General features: G+C 41.6%; 1 protein-coding gene across 13 annotated transcripts in view; it reads right to left on the bottom strand.

Annotated features, from left to right (window-relative positions):
• NCOA6 (nuclear receptor coactivator 6) overlaps nucleotides 1-12,825 on the bottom strand; it is an 82,013-nt gene that overhangs the window by 63,907 nt on the left and 5,281 nt on the right. Inside the window, exons 1-2 of one of the 13 annotated variants that reach the window (XM_084775753.1) lie at nucleotides 4,666-5,491; nucleotides 376-445 (exon numbers count right to left, since the gene is read on the bottom strand). The exons of 10 other annotated variants lie outside the window; for them this stretch is intronic. The gene's annotated coding sequence lies outside the window, so the exon portion shown is untranslated. Of the gene's footprint in view, nucleotides 1-375; nucleotides 446-4,665; nucleotides 5,492-12,825 lie in introns of those variants that run through there. 2 more of the 13 variants (XM_084775754.1, XM_084775752.1) reach the window with 2 other exon arrangements.

Below are 12,825 nucleotides of genomic sequence, written 5' to 3'. Positions count from 1 at the left end.
AAGTAAAGTTTAGTCAGTGAGATGGCACAGTGGGTAAAGGAGCTCACCACCAAGCCTGAGCGGCTGAGTCGATCACCCTGACAGTCAGATGGTAGAAGGGGAACATCAGCTCCTCCTCTAACGCACACATCCCGGCACTCTCACATCCACATGCATCTACACTTATCATAAATGCTTAAAAACATTACGTTTATGGACACAGCTATAGTTTCTGGTTTAGTGTTTGTCTAAAACACGTATGAGGTACTAGGTTCAACTCCCATTACTGCCAGAAAAAAAAAAATTAAAAAGTTTATTTCTAATTCAATTCTTTTAGTTGAAACTAAATTTTTAAAAAAATCAAACTTTTATTTTTATTCTACAGAATTGACAGACCTGTTTAAGAACTTTCTGACCACTCTCAGAAAAGGTAGTCAATAGGACCCCTCTCCATTCCTCCCAGGACCTAGACAAAAGGGAAAAAGAAAAAAGAGGAAGAAGAAAAACATCAGAAGACTAAACAAACCCGGTAAACAGCATCTAAGTAAATGATGATGAGTGTCCAATCCCATCTATCATTATTTCTGTTTTTATTCTAGAAAGAGTTGTAAAAAAAAAAAAGGCATATAGTCTCTTAGTACAGTGGTTTTTAGCAAATAAACTTTATTATTACCAAAAATACTCAAGGTATTTTCAAAAAAGCTGTATAACACCTTCTTATATGCATATAAATTAATTTTATAACTCATGATCTTTACAGTTTGTGCCCTTTTCCTAATGCATATTATACTCAAATTAAAATACTTAAAACACAGACACATTGAGGATAGCCTGGGCTACACAATGTGTTCTAGGCTAGCCTGTGAACTACACTGATACTCTGTCTCTCAAAAGAAGGAGAGAAGAAGAGGAAGGGCACAGGAGAAGGGGAAGGGAGAGAGGGGAGAGGGAAGAACAGGGAGAGGAGGCAGTAAGTGTTTGTCCAGGGTAGAGTCCCTGAAAGAGTTTCATTATGAGCCAGGTACGGTGGCACTAGGGAAGGCAGAGGCAGGCCAATCTCCGTGAGTTCGAGGCCAGCCTGGTCTAGGACAGGACAGAGAGTCTAAGACAGGACAGAGAGTCTAAGACAGCCAAGGCTACACAGAGAAACCCTGTCTCAAAAAAAAAAAAAAGTCCGAAGGAGTATGCATCAGAATCTCACAGGTTAGCTGATTTGTTCCAGCCTGCCCATACAGTTGGTATCACGGCTCTTCTGTTTTAAATTGCAAATATGTTAATAACATCATACATTTTAATTTAGCACTTACTCTATACTCTGAAATAATTATTTTATAATAACAACTGCAAAAACAAAGAAACAAATGCATAGAAATAAAGATGTCCCAAGTTTACAATTGTTCCCTATTATAGATGCCATGCATGGAAATGGAAACATTTGCTAACCTCATTATTCATTTTTCAGTAAGATCAGCTAGTGTTCATATTAAGAAAAAACAGCTTTATTTACTGTTTGTTTATTTAGACAGAATCCAGCCATAAAGCCCAGGCTATCCTAAAACTCAGCCTTCCCACCTCAGCCTTCTAAGTGCTAGGTTATAGGTGTGTGCCACCCTCATCTGCCTTTGACTTGTACCAGTTACACTAACACACAATGCGATGTGGAAAGAGAGATAGAAAGGCTGAGCACGCCAGGGAGGCTTGGCCTTCCCATAAAGTTGTGTGAGTTGGGGCAGGACACAATTAATATGAACCAAAGACTCACTAAAGCTACATAATGAGAAGACAGATCAGCAGGGGTATATATAGCTCAGCAGATCTGCAGGTCCCTTTAGGTTTTAAAACATCCAAGGACTATAAACAAAAACATTATTCTTTACTGTGAATGGGTATAGAACTGTAATAATCTTTGTCAAAAAAAATCTCAATTCAAAGTAAAACTGAAATATACATTTAGGGATTTACAGAAGAAAAACTCTTTTTAAAAAGATTTATTTATTTTATGTATGGGTGCTCTATCTGCATGTACACCTGCAGGCCAGAAGAAGGAATCAGATCCTTGTAATAGATGGTTGTGAGCCACCATGTGGTTGCTGGGAATTGAACTCAGGACCTCTGGAAGAGCAGACAGTGCTCTTAACCTCTGAGCCATCTCTCCAGCCCCCCAAAAACTCTACTTTTAAAAACATACGTTAAACAGCAAGGCAGTGGTGGCACATGCCTTTAAGCCCAGCCCTTAAGAGACGGAGGAAAGTGGAGCTCTGAGCTCGAGGCCAGCTTGGTCTACAGACTGAGTTACAGGGCAGCCAGGGCTATACAGAGAAATATACATAGATAATATGTAAAATTGTTTGTAATGGGAAAGACTCAGAAAAATTCATTGAGTACCACATAAACAGAATATGTCATTAATAAAATTTAATTAGATATTATTTATGATTTAGAAAGAAAGGTATAATATCCTAAGAGACAAAAAAAGAAAAAAAATAGAAACCATAACTAGGTGTGGTGGAGCCAATGTGCAACTCTCTGCCTGGGAGGGAGGGGAAGGAGGCTTGTGAGTTCTAGGCCAACTCGACTAACGGGAAAAGAAGTTGTAGAATAGCGCGTAACTTTAGGGGATATGTCAGTATATATCCTGGATTTTCAGAGTACAGAAAAAGCAAAGGAGAATCACACTGGGCTATTATACTCAAATGATACAATTGGAGAAAAGGAGAGGGCCTTTTCATGGCCTACACCACAGATGCTCAGCTTGTGGCAACAAATTACTGCTTTGGGAGTTTAAAATAAAAAAGCTTTTAAGCATAAATTGTAAAAAAAAAAAAATGTTAAGCATGATAAAATAGTTACTTAAAATTGATTTTAAAAAAGTTGTTACAAAAAAGACAGCCAAATGAAACCCTTAGAGACTAAAGAATAAAAACAAATTCTAGGTGCTTTTAGGTAGACACATAAAGAACTTTTATGAATTAAAATTTTACTTTTAGGGGGCTATAACATCCTAAAGAGGATACAGCTCAGTGGGTAGAGTGCTGACCTCACGTACATGAGGTTCTAGGTTTGATCCCAGCAGCGCATAACCCAGCTGTAGTTAGTGGCTCACGCCTCTGACCCAGCTGATGCAGTGAGTGGCTCACACCTATGACCCAGCTGATGCAGTGAGTGGCTCACACCTATGACCCAGCTGATGTAGTGAGTGGCTCACGCCTCTGACCCAGCTGATGCAGTGAGTGGCTCACGCCTATGACCCAGCTGATGCAGTGAGTGGCTCACACCTATGACCCAGCTGATGGAGTGAGTGGCTCACACCTCTGACCCAGCTGATACAGTGAGTGGCTCACGCCTATGACCCAGCTGATGCAGTGAGTGGCTCACACCTCTGACCCAGCTGACGCAGTGAGTGGCTCACGCCTATGACCCAGCTGATACAGTGAGTGGCTCACACCTATGACCCAGCTGATGCAGTGAGTGGCTCACGCCTCTGACCCAGCTGATGCAGTGAGTGGCTCACACCTATGACCCAGCTGATGCAGTGAGTGGCTCACGCCTATGACCCAGCTGATGCAGTGAGTGGCTCACAACTATGACCCAGCTGATGCAGTGAGTGGCTCACGCCTCTGACCCAGCTGATGCAGTGAGTGGCTCACACCTATGACCCAGCTGATGCAGTGAGTGGCTCACGCCTCTGACCCAGCTGATGCAGTGAGTGGCTCACACCTATGACCCAGCTGATGCAGTGAGTGGCTCACAACTATGACCCAGCTGATGCAGTGAGTGGCTCACACCTATGACCCAGCTGATGCAGTGAGTGGCTCACGCCTATGACTAAAAGTGATCAATATTGTTACCAAATAATAAAATATGATACAGAAGACTCTGGGTTAGATTCCAAACACTAAAAAACAAAAACAATCTATAAAAATCTATATGTGCTGGTTGTGGTGGTGCATGCCAGTAGGATTGCTGAAGGAGGCAGAGGCAGGAGGATCATGAGTTTGAGGCCAGACTGGGCTACACATTTAGGGGTTAGTGAGATGGCTCAGTGGTTGAGAGCCCTGCCTGCTCTTCCAAAGGTCCTGAGTTAAATTCCCAGCAACCACATGGTGGCTCACAACCATCTGTAATGTGATCTGATGCCCTCTCCTGCAGTGCAGGTGTGCATGCAGGCAGAACACTCACATACATAAAAATAACTTTTTTTAAATCTATATGAATTAAGCTTGTAAAGACGGGAGTTCATTTTTGTTTTTGTTTTGTTTTTTATTGGGTTTTCTTTCTTTCTTTCTTTCTTTGAGACAGACTTTCTCTGTGTAGCTCTGGCTGTCCTGGAACTCCCTTTGTAGACCAGGCTAGCCTCAGAGATCTGCCTGCCTTTGTCTCCCCAGTGCTAGGATTAAAGGCAAATGTCCCAGCAGGGACACTTATTCTTAAATACAAAATCAAGACCTGCCTTGGCACAACCAAGGAAAAGTACCTGAAGACCATTACTGATCATACTCTGAGTGAGTCTTCACTATTTAAGTACAGTCCTGTTGTAGACAAAGCCAACAAGCTTCATGGAAAAGAGAAAACATGGCTGGTAGATGACTCAGTAGGTAAAGTGCTTGCTGTCCCAGTGGAAAGACTGAATTTGTATCTTTAGAACCCTTGTAAAAAGCTGGGTCTGAGGGATGGAGAGATGCTTACTGGTTAAAGGGCACTGGCTCCTCTTGCAGAAGACCAAGGTCCAGTGTCCAACACCCACATAGCGGCCCACAACCATCTATAACTCCACTTCCAGGTGATCTAATGCATTCTTCTGACCTCCACTGGCACCAGGCAGGCAAAATATGCACACACATAAAAACAAAAACATGACAGCACACACCTATTGTGGTTCAAAAGAGTTGTCCTCTCATAAGTCTCGGTTGGTGGCTGTTTGGGGAGGATCAGGAGGGGTGGCTTTCGTGGAGGGCCTGTGTCACTGGGGACGAAGACGTACAGCATTAGAGCTTGCGCTCTCTGCCTCCTGCTTGCAGTTCACGTGTGAGCGCTCCTCCTACTGCGATGCCTTCTGTTTTGATCACATGGCTCTAAGCCTCTGGAACCCTAATGCCACAGATAAAGCCTATATAAAGCCCATACACCAATCAATTATGAAAAGATCTAACAATGGTTTTTAAAAGGTGCTCATAAAACAGAGGGGGAATATACTATCTTCTCCTAAATAGGCTAAATAATGATTTGTTAATTTTAATTTTTTTTTTAATGAGGCAAGTAGCATACCATCTAAAATATACTGGATTTTAGAAAGGACTGCTGAATTAGATCAGCATATAAAAATCTTAATTCCAAAAATAGAAAACAAAAAATGTGCTGTGCTGGGGAGGAGAATATGCTCTTGTCTCACAGGAAACAAAAAGTGATGTATTCCATCCAAACTGATGGAAATCACATTAGACACAGGGAGATCTCCTGAAGATCTTGGCTGAAGACAGAAAAAAAGAAATCAAGAAGACCAAACAGGGCAGGTAACATAATTTGCTGACCCCTCTCATGGGAACAGATCTGAGACTGACTGAGACATGAAAATGTCACCAACCAGGACTTAAGTTATGCACAGTCAATAAATCTTTGGCTACAAAATCCTCAGGACTTATGCTATTCTTTTAAATGGCATAGATAAAAATTTATATTGCATTTTGTTGCCTTACCTGCTCGAACAGAGCGCAGAGAGTCATCTTTATCTGAACTGTGCTCTGTGCATAGTCCATATGTATATTAATATAAAATGCATAATACCGTTGAAAGTATATATATTTTGCAGAGCAAGAAGACAAGACACCGAAAAAGACAAGTAGCCCAGGAGATCGAACCTCACAGACAGCCTCAATAATTGCTTCCTCAAAAATCTATATCCTGGACAATTTCAAAATGGCTAGCTAGATTGTCCAGCATCAGACTGTTAGTCTGGACTTCAGTTAAGCTCTGAACTTTCTCAGCATTCAGAGACTGTACAGCAAAAGTTACATCTAGCTTCCCTCCCCCCTTCTTCCCCCCGCCCCCCCCCCCCCGCCCGAGACAGGGTTTCTCTGTGTAGTCTTGGCTGTCCTGGACTCGCTTTGTAGACCAGGCTGGCCTCAAACTTAAAGCAATCCACCTGCCTCTGCCTCCCAAGTGCTGGGATTCAAGGCTTCTGCCACCATGCTTGACTAAATTGTCTTGGGCCCCCAAAAGGACAATGTCCCAAATCAGCAGGAAGCAATTTAAGAAAACTACGCCCCATTCCTAAGAGGTGGTGGATGGTTTTTGGTCATTCAGTGGGTGATAGATTTTGTTATTGTTTTAAAGGGGCTGGTTATAGGGGATTGAGCCACCAGCAGAGGTCCAAGAGACATCAAGAAAAAGAGCTGGAACAAAGAAAGCTATGAAGCCCAAGTGTCTCTGGGATGCACACTGGGAGGAAATCAAATTAACTTAGAGGGTTAACAATAGAGTAAAACTACTCAGTTGTGCTGTGAAGCTTGTTAAAATAATATAATAGAGTCACAATTCTTTGTGTGATAGCCAGGTTGAAAGCAAAACCAAGAAACACAATTTTATAAAAATAACTTTAAGAAGCCAGGTGTGATGGCACACACTTTTAATCCCAGCACTTGGGAGAAAGAGGCAGGCGGATTGCTGTGAGTTTGAGGCCAGTCTGGTCTACAAAGTGAGTCCAGGACAGCCAAGGCTACACAGAGAAACCCTGCCTCAAAACTCCCCCAAAAAACTACAAACAAACAAACAAACAAAAACTTCAAGGGCTGTAGAGATGGCTCAGAGGTTAAGAGCACTGGCTGTTCTTCCGAAGGTCCTAAATCCAAGTCCCAGAAACCACATGGTGCCTCACAACCATCCATAATGAGATCTGGTGCCCTCTTCTGGCGTGTAGGCATACATGCAAGCAAAACACTGTATAAATAATAAATAAATAAATCTTTAAAAAAAAAAAACAAAACAAAAAACTTTGAACACCTAAAGCTCAAATTCTTTCTTTTATAAGCTGCCTTGGTTGTGGTGAAACTACAGCAAGAAAAAAAATAACTAATACTCTTATAGTCCCAGTACTAGGAGGTAGAACAAAAGATTCCCTGTAGTTCACTGGCCAGCTAGTCAAGCCTATCTGTGAGCTTCATGTTAAGTTAAAGAGACTGTCTCCTTGTCGTCTTCGCCATAACAACAACAACAACAACAACAACAACGATAGTAGCACTAATAGTAGTAGTAGTTGACAACGGCAGCGGCGGCGTTGTAGTAAAAGTGGAGAGCAATCAGAGAAGATACCCAGTTTGAACTCTGGCCTCCATATGGGCACACACGCCTGCATGTACTATATATATGCCCTTGCACACTAGAGAGCACATGTACCCCAACTCAGACAGGGGGAAAGGGGATCTCTCATTAGCTTGGATAGTACACAACTTTTAAAATGTTTCTAATAGTCAAATTTATTTTTTAATGTATGTGTATGAGTGTTTGGCCTACATGTTATGTACATGCACTACAAGTGTATGCCTGATGCCCACAAAGGCAGCAGAGCTATCAGAGTCCCTGGAACTGGTGTTTATGAAAAGGTTGTGAGCTGCCAGGTACTGCGAACTGAATCCAGAGCCTCTGTAAGAGCAGCAAGAGAGCTCACAGATGACCAAGTCATCACTTACTCCATCAGTCAGATCTTTTAAAGAATATGAAAAAGCTTAACAGGTCTGGAGAAAAATCAAGAGCAGCAATAAGAACTTTGAAGAAAAGTCTGAAAGAAAATGAAGAGTAATATGACAGGTTATATGCTGTCAGGTTAAACACAACACAAATTTTTTCTGCTGAAAATTCATATTTTGAGCCAGGAACAGTGGCGTACACCTGTAATCTCAGCTCTTGGGAGGCAGAGGTGGGCAGATCTCTGTGAGTTCAAGGCCACCCTGGTCTACAAAGCTGGTCCAGAACCGCCAAGGATACACAGAGGAACCTTGTCTCAGAAACAAAAACAACAAAAAAAAGAAAGTTCATATTTTGTTTTCTTGGTACTAGGGACTCAGACAGGCCCTTGAGCATTCCAAACCACCACTCTATCACTGAACTAGATACCCAGTCCCAAGGACGCTATTGCCTAGAAAACACTCATAGCTACTAATTGTGTCAATTCATATAATATCGGCATGTACACACACTGCTCTTAGCTAATGTTCACAATGGAAAAGGGTGTTTACAAATACATCATGTGGGAACTATTTGATTTGCCTTACTCTCTTCTCACTATCTAGGTCAGGCTTGGTAGAAAATAGAAATCCTCCTGCCTCAGGCTCCTGAGTAGGCATTACAGGCATATGCCATGGCACCTACCCTTGATTTTCTTAGTCTAATAAAATGCAGTTTACCTACTCTTCCCAGTTCTTCTGGCATTTGGTGGGAAATGATGGTGCTTCCCTCCCTCCCCCCGACAGGGCTTCTCTGTGTAGCCTTAGCTGTCCTTGGCTCGCTTTGTAGACCAGGCTGGCCTTGAACTCACAGAACTACACCTGCCTCTGCCTCCCAAGTGCTGGGATTAAAGGTGTGCGCTGCCGCCACCACCCTGTTGAAACAATGGTGCTTTTATATTTCCTCAAATGTTTAAAAAAATTGTCTATATTTCATAGAAAAGCCAGAGAGTCACTTTCATAAAACGTTAAGTACATATGGACAGGGCGATGGTGAGATGCTCAGTAGATAACTTGCTGCCAGCCCAATGGCTGACGTTCAATCACAGACTCTCACAAGTTGCCCTCTGGCCTCCTTATGCACATAAACAACAAAATGAATAAAGAAATGTAATTTTTAAAATGTACTAATATTGGAAGAGACAACCCAATGAACAATTTCCCAAACAGGAATCTGATTCACAAATTCATCACTATTTCTTCCCATGAGACCTCTGTTTGATCTTTAAAAAATGAAGTAAGTGGGCCTATGGAATGAATATTCAACAGGTTTAGCATTACCAAAGGCACTGGCTGACAGAGCTTCCGCTCCCTGTCTGTGTGCATACCGAGAATGCTGAAGTTAGACACTGATGTATATGGAATGTAGATAGCTATCTGCATATTTTTTAGAATAAAGTAGAAAAAGATTTAAAAATTTTTTAAAGTAAATAATATGCTAGATTATACAACAGGTACACATTGGAGCCAAAGGCAGAGAAGAAAAGAATGTAGCCACAGCCTTGGCCCAGCCCTCAAGAAGCACCCATTCGGGCTGGAGAGATGGCTCAGAGGTTAAGAGCACTGGCTGCCCCTCCAAAGGTCCTGAGTTCGGTTCCCAGCACCCACATGGTGGCTCACAGCCATCTGTAATGGGATGTGGCGCCCTCTTCTGGCAGGCTGGCTCACATGCAGGCAGAATACTGTATAAATAATAAATAAATCTTTTTTAAAAAGAAAAGAAACACCTAATCTAATGAGTAGGGAGGGAATAACCAGCTCCATGACTTCCCTTTCTTCCTGTGTTGATCCAGAACTTCACAAAAGGGCTTCTTTTCCTAACAGTTTTCATTACAACACTAAAAACTTTTCATGGCTTCCCACTGTTTACTCAATCAAGTCAAACTCCCCAGCCTGAAACAAAATCTTTCACTGGTCCTGACCTCAATTCCTGTCAACCATATGGTGGCTCACAGCCATGTATAGTGTGATCTATGCCCTTTTCTGGAAGGCAGGTGAACATGCAGGCAGAACACTATACATAACCTTTTTTTTTTAAGATTTATTTATTTAGTTGTTATTTATACAGTATTCTGCTCCCATGTGTGTCTGCATGCCAGAAGAGGGCACCAGAACAGCCAGTACTCTTAAGCTCTGAGCCATCTCTCCAGCCCTACATAATAAATCTTTTTTAAAAAGTCTTCCATGATCCAGGTATGTGGCATAAACCTGTAATCCCAGCACTCTAGAAAGAAGGCAGGAGTATCTCAAATTGAATGCTAACCAGGCCTAGAAAAAGGATGTCTCAAAACAACAAACACAACCCAAAAAGCCTTCCATGGTTCATTAGCATACAGTGCACAGGTTAGGAAGACTTTGCAACTAGACTGCCTAGATGCAAAATATTATCAATTGTTACCTATATTTCTTGCTTAGTTTACGAAAAGGGATTTTTAGAAACCAGAAGCAGCTTCACCAAGTTACCATGAGGATCAAATAAAATATTTACTACCTGTGAAATGCTCAGCACCTACGTAGCAAATAGTAAGCATGCAAAGTATGAGACTACCACTCCTTCTAAAATCTCGAAAAAAAGCCGGGCATGGTGGCACATGGCTTTGATCCCAGCACTCGGGAGGCAGAGGCAGGTGGATCGCTGTGAGTTCGAGGCCAGCCTGGTCTACAAAGTGAGTCCAGGACAGCCAAGGCTACACAGAGAAACCCTGTCTTGAAAAACAAGTATCATCAGTGTTGCTGCCATTCAATCTTCATTTCAAGCCTTATCTCCAAAAAAACACTGTGCAACAACCTGTTTTCCAGGCAAATTAAACTCTTATTTGTGTGTGTGTGTGTGCGTGTGTGTGTGTGTGTGTGTGTGTGTGTGCGTGCACGTGCATACAAGGAAAACTTTGTGTGCACGTGCACGTGCATACAAGGAAAACTTTGTTAAGTCAGTTCTTTCCTATTTTAATGCAAGTTCTGGCCATCAGACGCAGGAGCAAGTGCCTTTACCTACTAAGCTGTCTCACCGCCCCCAGACAAGACTACTATTCCCTAAGCACATGCCACCACACTCAGGATTCATCAGTCTGTAAAACAGTGTATCACCGGCAAGTACTAAGTGTTGCACCATTCTTTTTTTTTTTTTTTTTTTTTTTTTTGGCTTTTTGAGACAGGGTTTCTCTGTGTAACCTTGGCTGTCCTGGATTCGCTTTGTAGACCAGGCTGGCCTTGAACTCACAGTGATCCACCTGCCTCTGCTTCCCGAGTGCTGGGATTAAAGGCGTGCGCCACCACACCCAGCTGTTGCACCATTCTTTTTTTTTTTTTAAGATTTGTTTATTTATTATGTATACAGTGCTCTGTCTGCATGTAACACCTGCATACCAGGAGAGGGGCATCAGATAACATTATAGATGGTTGTGAGCCACCATGTGGTTGCTGGGACTTGAACTCAGGACCTTTGGAAAAGCAGCCAGTGCACTTAACCTCTGAGCCATCTCTCCAGCCCCTGTTGCACCATTCTTGAGGCTCTACTTCAACTCCTTAATTCATTATAGTCATCACACAAATTCTGCTATATTCATCTTGAAACCCTGTAGATCCTACAGTATAGAGTTCTAGTCAGTTTGTGGCATACATGTAGTCCTTAATAAAATGTTAAAAGAATGAATTCCTGCTTCCTCTCTCTTGTGGAACTGTTAAGATAGCAGCTCCATACCACAAGTTCAAAGACCTCTTTTTTGCAATATTTGTGTAAACTGGCTAGCAAGTTCTTTATCACCAGTGTGGTAACTTCTAATATAGCACAGCATCCAAAGATAGTAGATGCCTAAATGTCCATAGAGTTGAACTGAATTTTACTTTATCTTATGTTAAACTCTCATTTTACTCGTTGTGTTCAAGTACTGTTCAGCTTTTAAATATATCTTAACATTTAACCTGCCCATAAACCCAAATCTATTTTCAGTCATTGTGACTTTATCCCATTTGCTATTTCTTAGTTTAGGAAACAATATTCAAAATTACAAAAAAAAAAAAAAAAAAAAAGGAAAAAGAAAGAGTCAAAAAAAAAAAAAAAAAAGAAATCAAATGTCTACAGAACCATAAAACTAAGCTAGAGCACTGCAGATCACAAAGAGCTGCAACATGCGTCAGCCTATGTGTTTTGCTGAGTTTTTCTATGAAAGACTGACTATGAGCTTGGTGTTGACACATCTTCTAAGTTTTCAAGACAGAAATTCGGGAGTTTGTGTAAACATTTAAAGACATTAAAAATATTGCATGAGCCAAACAAAATATGTGTGAGGGTCAAAGTCAACCACAGTTTGCCAGTTTGTATCCTCTGCTACTGAAATTATTTGCAAAAGAAGAGAGGAATTCCATTCCAATGGAGAGTTAAGGCAGCCTTAGAACCAAACAGTCCCTTCCGACCACCCCAGCCTGGTTCTCAGTCACTCTTAATTGCGAGCCAAGTCTATGTGACAACTGACTGAACTACAGTTCGTCCCCACCTTGTGCCAGGCGCTCGGGAGTGAGACGTGAAGAGTGGCTATGAATAGCTATAAATAGCTAACAGTTATTGAACATTTTGTGTCAGGCACTGTTCCACGTGTTACAGGAATTAATTTAATCCTTTTAGTAACTCTATTAAGTAAGTTCTATTATCTTTATTTTAAAGATGAGGAAGCTGAGGCATAAAAGTTATATAAACCTTTCCCAGGTCATGCAATTAGTAAACAGGAAAGTTGAAACTAGGACCTCAGATTCCACCAAAAAGCTTACAAGTTGAATGCAAACGCTATTCAGTATTTGGTATTGACATAAGTGATTATATATAGATGACATAATGTAACTGCACCTCACCTCATCCCACAAAGTGGATCAGAGATTTAAGCATTAAAGGCCAAATAGTTGAGATTCTAGAAGATGATGTACACAGTAACTAATAAGGCCTGGAGAGATGGCTCAGTGGTTAAGAGCACTGTCTGCTGTTCCAAAGCACCTGGGTTCAATTCCCAGCACCTGCATGGCACCTCACAACTCTCTGTAACTCCAGCTCCAAGGGACCTGACACCTTCACACCAATCATAGAAAATAAAGTTAAATAAACTAAAAAAAAATCTTGGGGAGGAAAGGATTGATAAAATTG

The sequence above is a fragment of the Acomys minous genome (assembly GCF_964271855.1).
Source record: "Acomys minous genome assembly, chromosome: 3".
NCBI classification, from domain to species: Eukaryota; Metazoa; Chordata; class Mammalia; order Rodentia; family Muridae; genus Acomys; species Acomys minous.
This window is presented reverse-complemented; position numbering and strand designations above follow the sequence as displayed.